The sequence below is a fragment of the Lissotriton helveticus genome, chromosome 2_1 (assembly GCF_964261635.1).
Source record: "Lissotriton helveticus chromosome 2_1, aLisHel1.1, whole genome shotgun sequence".
NCBI lineage: Eukaryota > Metazoa > Chordata > Amphibia > Caudata > Salamandridae > Lissotriton > Lissotriton helveticus.
This window is the reverse complement of record NC_136059.1, coordinates 1,907,967,699-1,907,981,619: the sequence shown is the minus strand read 5'-3', so window position 1 is coordinate 1,907,981,619 and position 13,921 is coordinate 1,907,967,699. Positions and strand designations below refer to the sequence as shown.

General features: G+C 47.0%; 1 protein-coding gene across 15 annotated transcripts in view; it reads left to right on the top strand.

Annotated features, from left to right (window-relative positions):
- BLTP1 (bridge-like lipid transfer protein family member 1) overlaps positions 1–13,921 on the top strand; it is a 2,102,388-nt gene that overhangs the window by 823,437 nt on the left and 1,265,030 nt on the right. The gene's annotated exons all lie outside the window — the stretch shown is intronic.

Here is a 13,921-nt window from a genome sequence, read left to right as displayed (position 1 = left end):
TTTACCATGTACTATATTGGTCCGAATTATATTGGATTGCTTACTTAATGTTATTCAAAACAAGGGGTGTTTGTCATTCATTGATGTACAATGCTTGGATCCTTAAAGCGCAAAGTGGAATTTATGGAATGACTCTAGGAACATAATGCATCCCAGTCTGTTTGAATGACATTAGTCCAAATCTGCTTCCCTTTTGTCCCATAGTGTATTCGTTTTTTATTACATCAGAAACCATTATTTTTGTAAATGTGTTGCTTTTTAAATATGTTAATTGTTCGTTCTGAGAAAGAACAAGGCATTTCTGAACACCAAAACTTACTTGGCAATGATGAAAAGATGTTATGAAACAACTCTACGGTTGTTTGTGAATTAATCTTGGAGAAGTTGTTCATAGTGTTAATCTGAGTAGAGCTCCTCCTTTACTGGGTGACGCCAATGCATGTGGAGTATGTTTTAGTCCCTGACAGCATGCCACATCACACATGGATGCAGGTGAGGCAGGAAGAGAGGGTGGATCTGGTAGCACTTTGGCAAAGATATTGTAGCAATTTCAGAAGCTAGGACCCGACACCTACATGCATAGGAATACTCTACTAAGGGCAGAGGATAAACTGGAATGCAAAAGAGAGAGCTTCTTGGTCAGCATAGACATGGGAAGCCTCGTACAAATCTCAATCTTTTTAAGTTGCCACACCTATGTGGAGTCAAAGTGAGCGCTACAAAGCATTTGGTCTAACATGCATGTAGACGTCGCACTCTTCCACAGATTTAAATGTATACCCTTCACGTTTGTTCTTCATCTATGAAGTTAAGGGATCCCTTTTGAGGGAGCTGTCAGACATTTGACACAGGGGAAGGCAGAGAAAGATATAGGGGAAAGGCCTATTCATTTGCTACTGATCATGCTGCCACCACCTCCAGTTCTACAAATTCAAGATACCGTGAGTTGCCATTCTTTCAAATACTTGTGTTCTTTGGGTCCTACTTAACGTCGGAGTATAGTCTTGAAGTCTCACTCCATAAAACAGGAGGAGCCCTCAGACGTGTCCCATGTTTTTCTAGCTCACTGAGGGATTAATGACAGTAATTTCAGCCGTGCAACACTGGGCAGCACAACTCTTCAGAGCCATGCAAGGGACTTTCCATCCCAACTAGGATCAAAAGTTGAAAATACATATTGAAGTGTTGCAGAGAAAGCAACCAGAAGATTGGGGTCCCCTATTATTCTGTCATTTATGTAGCCTGAAGTGAATGTTGAAACATTGTTTAATCAGTACTTGTTAAAATACATTTCATCTTACAAAATACATGAGTTTAACATTTGAAAAGTCTATAACCTATGTTTACAGATTCTGGGTTATAAAATAAAAAAAAGCGTTCAGACATTGTTATTTTTTTAGTTATGAAAACATTGGATAGATTAGTTTGACTCATCATGAACAGCTGGACAAAAATCTGTTACAGGAATAAGGTCTTGGACAGGGCAGACACACACAGGACATTGTTATACAGTCTTCGTTAGAACTCTTATCTGATAGAGACTACTAGCCGCAGATTCCTTAACGCAGAATTATCCCCAGGGGTGAGACTGGGTCCGGAAAACTTTTTGCCATAGCATCCCTGCGCGCTGGGTGGACGGCACCACGTGACACCGCCCTGACGTCATCCGCGACCATTACGTCAGCGAGGATACATAAGTCCCACCCTGGCACGCCTAAGTCAGTGCAACGCGGCTCTGGATTGGGTCCTAGCCTGTTTTCGGGCCTTCTATTCTTTTTTCACACTTTGGCGTTAAGTGGAACAGTGTGCGAATGCCTTCGGACTTCCAGACGTGTACCTCCTGTGCGTGTCCCATGTCGGCGACGGACCCTCACCCAATTTGCATGTGGTGCCTGGGTGAGCACCACGACTCGGAGAGCTACGACGCCTGCCAACACCATAAGCCTAAATCACGGCGAGAGCGCCAGATGAAGTTGCTGTCGACACGCTTGTCCAGGTCGGTGTCATCCCAGTGTCCGTCCCCTACCTCGGAAGCAAGGAACCGCCGGTTTAGTCTGCGACATTGTCTTTCGCCGCGGCCCCAAAGGCGTGGCTCGCCAGCTGGTAGGTCCTTTAGTTTGTCTCCGAGGCCTTGTCCTCTTTTCGCAGTGGGCGCCTGCTCCCCCCGGGACATGCGCTCCCGCCTGTCGCCTTCCTACCCACTGTTTTTCGGCGCAGAGGCGACTAGGGCCCAAATGCCAGCCTACGCGGCAGCGCTGCAAGCTTCTTTGGCCCTTCCTCCACCTCCTGAGATGTCCGCGGAACCCTTGCCTCGCGCAGGGCCTTCTGAGGAGTCGCCGGCGGCTCCGTTCCCGGTGTCGGACTTTCTGGCTCCAGGTCGTAGGAGAGTGGTGCCGTCGAGGTGCGGTCCTTCGGGGCTCCCCTCGTCGGCACTTGGCGTCGGTGCTAATCCCATCGGGGCTCCCTGTGGCATCGCAGGAGACTGCTGTGACTCCGGGCTTGCCCATGAATCCGACTCGGTCCTCTCAGCACGCAGTTGCCTCACCAGAGGCCGTTTTGGCGCCAGGAGCCTTCCTCCCCGGCTCCGGTGGAGTCACGAGTGGAGGCAGGGACCTGGGTTGCTGGCAGCTGCCCCGTCTGAGGCCGAGCCGGCGCCTTTTCAGTGCCGCTCCTTCGCCGTTCTGGCGTCGACGCCACCCCAACGTCGTGGAGAGCACGTGGTGGCAGGAGTCGGCCCGAAGCCACGGGTGCCCACTTTAGCGATTATTGACGTTGATCTGGCGCCGGTGAAGACTCCACGGAGACGCGCCGTTGTCGGGTTCTGGAGTCGTCCCCTGAGGTCCCTTCTTCTCCATCATAACTGGAATGAATTTAAATGGCCATGGTTGTGAGTGTTGGACAAATCTTGAGGTGATGAAAACTTCAACTCTGCTGTCAATCAAAGGAAAATATTGGTACCTCAGAAAAGAGAATCAAGGAGGTGAACTAATGTTAAGAATTGGGGAAATCAAATCCAGTGTCAAATTCGAAAGCTATACGGTCTAGTTATTCCCAAAGATAAAAGATCCTTGTACATAAGGTTCAGGATAGGCACACTGTCATGACCTAGGAAACAGGTGGGAGGCATCCTATATTTACGACTCCTGGAAGGCTAATAAATATTGTCCTTTGTTGGTCTACTTCACTTACTTAACTTGGAGCTTGTATAGATATTTAGTTAATCATGCTTCTCCTTAGATCATAGGTTGGTGCATATGTACAGCGGAGAAAGAGGATTTTGCACTTAAAGCTGTTTTGTACATAATGATGTAGGCGTGCAGTATTTTTGCACATAACATGATTAACATACTTGCACAGTAAAAGGAGATGGAGACGTCGTATTTTATCATGTCATATTTTACATGTTTATCTTTGCTGTATTTGAGCATTCAATGTTCAATGCTTTTTTCGGTTGTACCTTCTTTTTCCTGGCATTGAAGATAATTGTAGACTCCACAGAGATGCGGCTCTTAGAAATATATTTGTATGTTGTATAGCCAGCTATCCACGTAGAATGAAAGTGTATTAGATCTGTCATCCCCCTAGAATTACTTTTATTCTCCGATCTATTGTTCAGAAGCGTTCGTTTAATTACAAGGAAGGTTTTAGTCTGTTATAAATGTTGATGTATGTGTATGTCCAATCAAGAGTGGAACGTTTTTACTTTGCATAAACCATTGTTCAACATATTTATTTGTCAAACTTTGTAGGCTAGTGGGGGCGTAGCCAACTGCCAGGGAAGATGGCCACACATTAATGCGGCTCCGGCTCTGCTCTCCTAAACCTCAGAATATCCGGCATTAATCCTGTGGCCTAGGAGCTGGAATTTGACCCGGGCGGGTGCTGGGTCTGGACAACCGGAGTAGCCCAGAGGAAATGAGTGAGCCGACTCGCGGTTCTGACCCTGCAGTGAATTGCAGCCTGTGTGTTGCAGAGGCCGCTGACTCGAGTACGGCCACGAGGAATCGGTATAGACTGGACTGGTGGCAGCTGGAAGACATCTGCTGATTCGAGCAGCCTGCGACTGCAGCGAAACGATCGCGACTGGAACCTGAGCCGGGGAGATAGGCGGCCCTTTCCGGGTGCCGAGCTGCTGCGTCACCTGCGCCAGCCATGAAGTAAAGAAGTCTGAGGAGGAGCGGGTCGCCGGCTTCTAGTGGGGAGACGTCCCGTCTTGCTGATCAAAAGTGGAGCTGACTCACCGGACATTGCCTTAGCTGGCGTCGGCCAGCGTGGTGCTGTGTGGTCAACATTTAAGTGGCAGGTCCCCGAACACAGTGGTGAGTGGGTGCCTCCACGCTTTGTAACGTGGCCAACTGACAACCAGTGATTGGAAGTATACAGTTACCCGGGGAGGGTGCTCTACTACAGTTACTATCCAAGGGCCCAAGAGATGCAAGTAGTTTGAGACAGGGATGTGATTCTACAAACATCACGCTGTGCCCCTCCTATAAAAGCTGAGAATAATACCGTCACATTCTTCCCTGATTTCACCTTGAAGGAACAAAGGCAACGAAGGTGCTTCCTCAAAGTGAAAAAAGCCCTATGAGAAAAGGCTCTGAAATATGCAATGCTGTTTCCCGCAAAGCTTAGGGTTGATGTAGCGGGTAGCCTGAAGCGGCCTGGGAATGGCTGGACAGTTTGCGGATGTCGGAGACCTGGGAAATCCCGGCAGGCGCAGAGGACAAATAGTGAAAACCCAGAAGCGAACCACGTCCAGCCATGAAGAGCCGGATTTCACCAATGAAGACACGCCATTGGGCACATAGTCTACTCCACCACATACCAGGACACGAAGTACCTTCCGATGGACCCAAGATCAAGCAAACTCTAGTTTATGGCAGCCATGTTGTTAATCAAATGGCTGGAAGGACCAGAAAAGCTCATCAGTGAAGGTTGCTTGACGATGTTGGGCCGGGGGTCCAGTGACAGAGGACCTCTACGGCGATACCGGCTGAGTATACAAATGGGCGGAGAAAATAGCTATTATTAAAATGGTGGTATTGCCCCGCTCTTTACACCTATTTCTTAATATTCTGATAGCCTAGACTAAAAGCTTTTTTAATACCTTGCATAGTATGCTAACGCAGCTAGTCTGGGCGGGCAAGCACCCTAGAAATCATTGGTATACATTTCCTTTGCCCTATGATCGTGGTTGGCTTGAGGTCCTGGATTTTTACCTTTATTACTTTGTTGATCAGGCACATTTTGCATATTTTTGGTATCACCTGGATGAAAGACTACAATATTCTAAGCCGGAATGGACGCAGGGCCTCCCATTGCCCCTTGCGACTATTACTCCACAGGGCTTGCACAGGACCACTGCCCCAGATACAGACAATTCCCACTGCGTATTGGGCCTGGAACAGACGGTGGAAGCACTAAAGTTTTTTTAGAAGCATTGGAAGACTTAGATTCTCAATATCTGCCCACGGTTTGTGTGGCCATGGACAGATACTCATTCTTCCAGAGGAAACAGGCAAGCACTGCAAGTGTAGAGAATTATGTTGCTGCCTTAAAGGAATTGCCCATTATGTGCAAATTTGGATCCCTACATAATGACTTTATAAGGGACCAGTTGGTTATGCATTCTAGTAGACTTGACCTCAGCCTATCACCAGGTCTGTTTACAATCTGCTAGTAGGAATTTGACTGCGTTGTCACCTTTTGGCTGCTACAGATTTATACGTATGCCCTTTGGCCTTGCGCCGGCTGCTGCCATGTTCCAGAGGTTGATGCACAGAATATTTAAAGGCAAAAAAGGGGTAACATACTTTCAAGATGACATTCTGGTGATGGGTCGAGACAAGGCCGAGCATGATGGGAACTTGGATTTTGTCCTAAGTAAACTTTCAGAGTATGATTTAACTGCAGAATTGGAAGAAAAAAAATTTGACATGAATTATGTTACATATTTGGGACATAAAGAGGGGGCTATGGTTTTCTCCCAAAAAAGATTTCATTAAAGCCATCAAGGATGCTCCCTCTCCAACTTCTAAGGAGGAATTGAGATCTTTTTCAGGGTTGGCAGAGTTTTACTCTAAATTTGTGAAAGATTTTGCAACAAAAATATATGCTTTAAGGGAGGTTCTGAAAGCGAGACCAGAATTTAGATGGAATAAAAACTTACCAAACGATATCAATGGAATTAAAGATGAATTATGCAATGCTTTTCCTTTGCAGGGGTGTGATCCACTTGTCACAGCATTATAACCACTGATGTAAGTGGTAAAGGCTTGTGTGCTGTGTTAACTCAGAAGAATGTCATGGGTGAGGAATCCACTGTAGCACTTGCTTCAAGATCTTTGACAGCTGCGGAAGGGAAATTTTCAGTCATAGAGAAAGAAATGTTAGCAACCGTAGGTCTATGGAATAATTTAGGCAGTACATTTGGGAATCCAAGTTTACCATTCGCACGGATCATAAGCCCTTGGTGACATTTTTTTTAACTTCAACAGGGATCATGAAGGCTACCTCTAGAATTGCAAAGATGACATTGCACTTGTTAGATTTTATGTATGATCTAGTATATTTACCAGGGAAGAGAAATCAAGTGGCAGATTTTTTTTTATCAGAGCTCCCTTAGCTGATTCTGCTGGAAACAAGGCAGACTGGGAGGATTACTGTGTAGCTAGCATTTCTGAGGTAGATACTTCTGCCATTGGTAAGATAGAGTGGGAGAAAGAGTGTGGCAAAGATGCAATCCTTATGGGATGAGAGAGTTCATTGTCAATGGATGGCCTAGCAAGAAAGATCTCCAATACGTTTACAGCAGTTTTTGGGATGTCAGAGAGGAGTTATCAGTCGTGGATTCCAACCATGTTTGAAGAGGAGACAGGGTAGTGACGCCTTGTGGATTAAGGGCCAGAATACTTGAAATCAACAATGGAGGACATTTAGGTATTGTTAATTTAAAGAAAAGAGTGAAACTTTTGTACTGGTGGCCTGGTATGGACAAGGAAATTCAGGACGTAGTTAGGTCTTGTATGGTTTGTGCAAATTTGGACAAAACTCAGTTGTTGCTCGGCCATCCTTCAGTGATAGGACAATTCCTAGCGGATCTTAGGAGGATATAAGTATTGACCTTTTAGGTCCCATCTTGGATGGAGATGGTAATCCCAAGCATTTACTAGTAGGAATGGACAACTTTTCCAAGTGACAGAAGGTAAATGTGGTGCACACTGTAGTTAGCAGGACCGTCATTGATTGCCTGGAGAAAATGTTTTAGAGAGAACTAATTCACAATTTTATTCTAAGCGACAATGGTCCTCAGGTTTGCTCTGACATGTTTGTCAACTTCCTAACTAGGAATGGCATTATTGGTAGGAAGATGCCTGTCTATCATCCAGCTGGCATCGGTGTTGTAGAACGGTTTAAAAGGGTGGTGATGGGTAGCATTCAAGCTTCCATTAGTATAGGCAGAGATTGGTGGAAGGAACTCTTAAAAACAATCTGTACCTTCAGAATAACACCCATGGGTACTAGTTATAGTCCATTTAGGATTTTAAGAGGTAGGAAGCCCTTCACTAAGGATAATATAGCCTGGAATCAAAGGAAGATTTGCAGCAAGTGGTCACCTGCTATGGTAAGAGACAATCTAAGGAAAATGCAGGAGGTTTCCAAACTACATTACATTCAGAAACATGGTACTAAGGATGTGTATCTTAACAAAGGTGATTGGGTGAGAGTGAAGTTGGGGTGCAAAACCAAGAAAGGGGAGAGCAAATTAACTTATCCCTTGCAGGTAACTGAAGTGTTTCCTAAATCAGCTAAATTGAGCAATGGAAAAGTATGGCATTTTGGTAGAATGGCCAGATGCAATAGAATCATGGATTGGGAGAGAGTTTGTGGTTGTGATTCCAGTGTCGCCCGCGATTGTATGTGGGATGAAGTCACTAACACATGTAATAGTGCGTCTTCTTTTTCATCCTGGGAAACCAATACGGACCAACTTTTGCCTGGTGGTGACATTTTTGACACCTCCACTAGTGGTTTATCTGGTCAAAGTGAGGGAGCCTCAGCCACTAGTAAGGATAGGCAACTTGTTCTGCCTAAGAAATTCCAGGATCTTGTCATGTAAAACTATATACATTTTTCTTCCATAGTAGGGAGTGGTGGGTTTGGTAAATGTTATTATTTGCTATTATATTGATTTCTATTGTCCCAATTTCATATAGTTTTTTCTATTATATTGTTTTCCTACAGTTCCAAATCGTGTGCATGCACCATGTTAGAATCTGGTTATTCGTGGCTTTGCTCTTGTTGCTTTGTTGTGCGTGGCCATTATTCTTTATAATTATGCTTATCATTATGTATTGTTTGTATTTTGTAAAGAGGGTGTATCCTAGTTACCAACTCCTTGGTGGCTAGACGCCACAGGCTCCAGAATGTTAGGGGTCAACAGGCAGTTACGGAGTGTGAGGCCCGAGGAAGGTTGTACCTGTCTGTTCTCTCCTACAATAAAGATACTACTGCCTTACTCACCATATCAGGAGTCCTTACAGTGTGTTCATACCATAATACTTTTTTCTTTTTTCATTTTGAGACGGGGCTTCAGATCAGGGGGTCTGCAACCTTTTTCATGATGGGAGCCACTTCTAACTACTGAGTATCACCCTGAGCTATTCATGGTTTTTATCACTGTTAGCATATAACTAGGTCTTGGTGAAATGTAAATTGTGCCAGTGTAATTTCCATAATATCGGGAATATGGCACCACCCTTAAGCAAAATTTCCGATATTACAACATTACGCTACAACATTTTTGTGCATGAGCACTGGATAAGTGCGAAGAGCCAGAGGGCAAGTGGCTTTGTGGCAATTGTCTTTTTAAGTTTAAGTCGTTTTTATTGGAGTTATGAGAACAAACACCGCTGTAGATATCATAGCAGATGTAACAGGGAGACAATGCATGGCTATTAACAAGATTTACAAAATAAATTGACATTAAGGGTCCCAACTCCCACCCGACAAACGAACTGGAAACCCAAAGGAAAGGAAAAAAATTCTCCTGGGTCCTACTCTATTACGTGTCGCCATTCCCTCTTTCCATTCTCATACACTGCCCCCATCTTGGAGGCTCAACTGGTGGTTAATGGCTTCTCCTTTTCCGTGGCAGCAGATGGGGTAGGGTCTTCTGTGAGATCCACGAGTCGTAACAGTCGCAAATACTTGGGCAAAGTTAGTTCCCTCATTTCTGTACTAAGTATAGATAAGAAAGGGCTCCAGTAGTCTGCAATCTAGGCCTCCCTCCCCTTGTAGCATGAGTGTAATCGATCCATGCCCAGCACAGTCCATTACCTACCCAGCCAGCCTTGGTGTGTTGGAGTCCTATCAGTGCCCCAGTGGGTTAGTATGTTCTGAAGTGCTGCTTCCAGCGCCAACCCCATCTGCCTGCCTCTGCGAGATTTAAGAGTGAAGGTGATCTTATTAGGTAAGCCTGAGGCGATATATGCTGGGAAGCGTGGGATTTGTGTGTGAAAATGAGTATCAATGCTTAATAGGACTTGTTCCTAATACTCTGAGAGGCGTGCACCCCCACAGTAAATGAGTTCAAGTACCCTGCTCACCACAATGTCTCCTGCAGTGTGAGGGATGACTGAGATTACAACTATGTAGTCTGGGTGGAGTAAGGTACAATAGGTGGCTATTTTGATTGTGGTTTCAATGCTAGAGACATTTCACACTGTACTGTGCGCTCGATAGTAGATATCCTCCCACTCTTCCTGCGACAGTGTTCGGTCCAGTTCAGTCTCCCACCGTCGCTGCCCCTGGCATGAAAGCCGCCTAATCTGGTTGCCGCAGCATAAGATAGAGCTCAGAAATAAGGTGCGTGTTGGTAGTCTTTGTGGTACCTGAGGGTGCATCACCCAGTGCCTCACTTTGTGGAAGGGATAACGCTTAGTCTCCGGCAGAGCAAAAGCAGATCAGAGATCTTCAAATGCAAGGGGGCCCGCTACACCAAACATATGCCCAATGAATCAGCCTCCCATTCACAGAACACCCTCCAGTCCAGTCCGGGGGAAAATTCCTCACTCCAAATTATGGGGGTATGGGGTGATGGAAATGAGATTAGGGCACACTTGACCGCCGGCGTGTCCCACGCCCTCAAAGTCGTGCTAATGATCGTCAAATTATATCTACCTTCTGGGCGCTGTGACCCCCCCCCCCCCGAATAGAGCCCGACCTGCGAGCGCCCGTTCCATGAAGAGCCAGTGTTTCTCCGACTCGCTACGTGACCATTCCAATAGAACACGCAACTGGGTGGCCTGGAAGTAGCGGATCAGATTGGGGACCCCCAGTCCCCCATCTCTAGGTGGTCGATAGCTCTGCTCCCTATTCATTCAGGGCTTCTTGTTAGCCCAAACGAATGAGTGGATCTCCTTCTGTAATTGTTTAAGAATTCCAGAATGGGGCGCCACTGGGAGGGTTTGAAAAATGTTTAGAATTTTGGGTAAAATGTTAATTTTGATCGTTGCCACCTTTCACAGCCAAGAGAAGCCGAAGGGTCTCCATCTGCCCAACTCCCCACAGTTCCAGGCTGCTGTGTTGCGGGTGGATGTGGTAAGTTGGATGCCTAAATATGGGATAGATCCCTCATCCCACTGAAGCGGGATTGAGCATGCTAGAGCCTCCTTGGTGGACGGATGGAGTGAGAACCCCATAGCCTGAGATTTTGTCATGTTAATTTTGAAGCCAGAAGCTGCCGCAAATCTCTCCAGCTCGGCAAAAAAGGCAGGAATGGAGGTCTGAGGCTTTTCCAATGTGGCGACTTTCATCGACATACAGACTAATGGTATGAGCGTCCCCTCCGAAACACACTCCAAAGATCTGAGGGTTCTTCTGCACTCTCTCAGCGATCGGCTCCATGTAGAGCGCAAAGAGCAAAGGTGAGAGCGGGCACTCCGTCAGGTGCCCCGTGAGATCTGGAGGTGTTCAGAAGAGCACCCATTAACTCCCACTGTGGCCGTTACCTAGCTGTAACTGCTAAGTACCCAGTTTACAAAGCGACCTCCTATCCCAAACCGCGCCAGGACAATCTTCAGGTATCCCCAGTCCACCCGAACAAAAGCCTTTTTGGCATCAATCGATACCATGACCCGTTCTGTTTCCTGGCGCTGTACTTTATCCAGAAGGTGAAGTAACCTCCTTGTGTTGTCGCTGCACTGCCTGGTGGATACAAAACTGGACTGATCAGGATCTATTAACCCTGGCATCATTGGGCCTAATCGAGCTGCTAATATGCCCGCAAGGAGCTTCAAATCACCGTTTAGGAGTGATATTTGTCTGTAGGAGGCACAGAACCTAACATCCTTCACTGGTTTTGGGATTACTACAATTGATGCTCCAAGCATTGTATGAGGGATTTAACCCGGTGTCCCCTATGGCATTAAATAGTCTAGTGAGATTAGGGGCACATGATGCGCAAAAGGTCTTGTAGAAGATATTAGAAAAGCCATCCGGGCCTGGAGATTTATGTAATTTGATGCAAGATATGGCCGAGATCACCTCCTAGATTTGGATAGGATTGTCCAAATTAGCTGCCTTGTCTGGGGTAAGCAATGGGAGGTTAGCTCCCTGCACGTAACAGAGTGAGTCCTGCTCTGTCAATTGTTGTGCAGTGTACAGTTTGGCATAAAACTCCCTGAACTCGCGCATTGTAGCGCTATCTTCCAAGTGTTTGTTACCAGCCTCATCACACAATGTGTAAACTGCAGTCGCCTTGCGTTGTGCTCTGATGGCCAGGAGGCACCCGCACCGATTAGCCCCCATGTAGAAAGAGTGGCGTATACTACGTGCAGCATATTCTGCTCTGTCTAGGTCAATGCCCACGAGCTGTCGGTGAGCCATCTCTAGCTGTCGCCACACTCCGGGAGCTCCCGTCCACTTGTGAATACGTTCTAATTCTTGCACCTGAGCAGTGAGGTTCTAAACCCAAATCCTGCATCCACTCCCGCCCTGCTTGTGTAAGGGCCCCATTCGCCCCGTTACGATGTGCTGAGCGATCTAATTGATTATCGAGCACCAGATTAATAACACCGCCCAGTAGGATCAAGCGATCCGGAGAGGCAGCGAGGTCCATCACTTCCCTGCTTAAGAATGCCTCAAGACCCTCATTAGGCGCATAAATTAAGCCAAGCGTGTAGTCTCAATTGTTAATAGTGACTGTGAGGGCTAGGAACCTACTATTTATCTCTGCCCGCTTAGCCCCACCTTTGCCCTGAAAGAGCGTGAGAAAAGAATAGCCACGCCTGCCGTTTTGGTAGTGTGCAAGGAGAAATACTGTTAAGCAAATGCCTGCGGTCTGAGTCCGTTGGTGTCTTTGGTTAGTAGTTGCGTTTCTTGTAATAAGCAGGTTTGTGCTGCCGATTGTTCTAGATGGGACAGGACAGCCTTTCTTTTTATCGTGCCATTTAGACCCTTCACATTCAAGGTAAGGATTTTAATCTCATCCATCGCGCCTGTAAAGTCCCAAAGGGCCCTGCAAAGTGAACTGGTGGTCCTCCATGTGTTCCCAGCTATGGCCCCCTGGGACGTCCGGTGCCCTCCTATCATGGGTGACCACTACTACAAATCGGACTATAAAGGTCCATGACCCAGGAGTAACGACAAGTTAAAAAAGAAAGAATAAAAAACCCCAACAAAAGAAATTCTGTAACAAAGTCTCCTAGGGCGGAAGTCCAACATCATGGAAAGAGTGTGGTCCCAGGACTGTGTCCTGGTACCTGCGAGGGAAAAGGGAATTGGATAGGGTGCCTATGGCCAATGTCTCCGCCCGCTCCCCCCGGACAGACCAGGCGTCAGTGAACGATGCAAGCAGAGGTGGGTGCACAGAGTTTGCTTGATACTTATTGCTACTCCGAGTGTCAGTCACCCACTTCTACCCCGGCGAGGGACTCCAAGACTGCGTGGCGCTCCTTGGTAATGGTGGCTGAGTCCGGTTTCAGTGAGCTGGAGGGGCCCATGATCCAAGTCCATCCGTGGTCGCGCCTCCTGTTCCTGTTTGGTTCGCTAGGCGGTGCCCCCTCCTCTGTAGGATCCCCAACGCCCAGGAGCTTGCTGGCCTCTATAACTGAGTGCAGTTGGCGAAGTTCCCCATTGTGAGAGAAAACTAGTCTAAATGGGTGACCCCACGAATATGCCACTCCAATGGATCGTAGGAGCGCCGTTTTGGGTCGAAACACTTTAATAGGGTTGAAGCAGCCAGGTCTTGGTGAAAAGTAGATTTCTGGTGTTTATATTTAAAAGCGGGAGCATCTCTGGACGCGCGCGGAATCCGTTCCTTCAACTGGTAGTCATGGACGCAGGTTAGAATATCTGCTGGAGGGGCCGAGTAATTCCTCCGAGGTCCTACTCTGTGCGTTCGCTCAAGCTTAATGGAGAACTCCTCGGACTCTCCAAGAAGCGTGTGGAACATATACACCACCATGGCCTCTATATTGGTATCCTCCAACCCCGATGCTATGCCGCAAATTCAGATGTTCTTGCGTTGGGATGTATTCTCCAGGTCCTCTGTGTGCACCTGGAGGTCCAAGTTTTGCTCTCGTATGTGGATGACTTCCTGCTGGAGGCTCTTGAGCTCCTCTGCCGTGTTCGACTCATGATCCTCTAGCGAGCTAACCCTCTCTTCCAGGGAGTCCACATCACCCTTAAATCTTAAATCCGCAGGCAGCTCTTGTTTCATGGCTGAGAGGGCTTCCCAAGGGAGGGGAAGAGGGGCTTCAAGAAGGAGCGACTAATGGGCTCCCCCACCTTTCCGCCCCCTTAGTCTCTGCTGGGAGCCCCTGGATGGGTGGTTGCTCGGATTTAGGCGTCTTTAGGAGAATGTCTTTGACTGATCTATCTTTCTTTGGTCTGCCCATTGCCATGGCTGGGGAGCTCC